Source organism: Asparagus officinalis, chromosome 1 (assembly GCF_001876935.1).
Source record: "Asparagus officinalis chromosome 1, Aspof.V1, whole genome shotgun sequence".
Classification (NCBI taxonomy): domain Eukaryota; kingdom Viridiplantae; phylum Streptophyta; class Magnoliopsida; order Asparagales; family Asparagaceae; genus Asparagus; species Asparagus officinalis.
In genome coordinates, this window is record NC_033794.1 from 69,009,981 (window position 1) to 69,011,074 (window position 1,094).

Here is a 1,094-nt window from a genome sequence, read left to right on the forward strand (position 1 = left end):
CGACTGAGATCAGTGACTTAGAAAGAAAAATTTTATTTATTTGAAAAAAAATTATTATTTGGGAAACGACTGAGATCAGTGACTTAGAAAGAAAAATTTTATTTATTTGAAAAAAAATTATTATTTGGCGACTGAGATCAGTGACTTAGAAAGAAAAATTTTATTTATTTGAAAAAAAATTATTATTTGGGAAACCCTAAACCAAGCTCTGATATCATGTTAAAGTAAGAAAGAGAGAGAGTCTTGGGTAAATTTCCCTTGAATTGAATATTGAGTGTGTACGTATATATATAGACAAGTAGAGGAGGGTGAGGTTTATCCTCATAACCAATGTGAGACTAAACCCACTACTAACATAATATTATCAACAAATTACTTTTTCAAGTGGACGCCGTTAAAGGAAGAGAGAAAAAGAGAAAGGTGAGAAGCAAGTGAATCTTGTTGGGATATTAGATGTAAGCCACGAAATTTTTCCTAGGGTAGGGGGTGGGGTGGGGTGGGGTGGGGGTTGGGGGAGCGTGTATGGTGAGGGTTGCACAAATATTTCAAGAAATTAAATAATGCAGTGGAAAATATGAAATATAAAACAACAACATGGTTAAAAATCAAACACAGAGCAGAAGAGGGTTTTATAATGTTTTAGAACAACTCCTATATCCAACTCATTCTTCTCTTGAAGGGTCTTCCATACTATGATAATTATTTTTCAGCATTATAAACCCTAATCTAGTAGGCTTTATAAGATCACACCCAAGATTAAACCCTAATCTAGTTGTCTACACCCAAACAATCCTACCACTAGTGTGTACCCTAGCTCCATGCTAGTAAAAACAACCCTTAGTTGACACCGGCTTGAGTATGTCATACAGACTTATCAAACGATAATAGAAATTATGTTGCTGATAAATCTTACAACCATTGATAATCAAACCATTCTCCAAAGGGTTAAAATGGAGATATGGAAGAACCACATCACACATCTAGTCATAAGGCAACACTCATTTACATTTGTAGATCCAATGACGACAAACATGACAACGAAGCGATTGAGAACACTATAGGATGATCCTAAAGATGAAGAAAGATAAACTTCA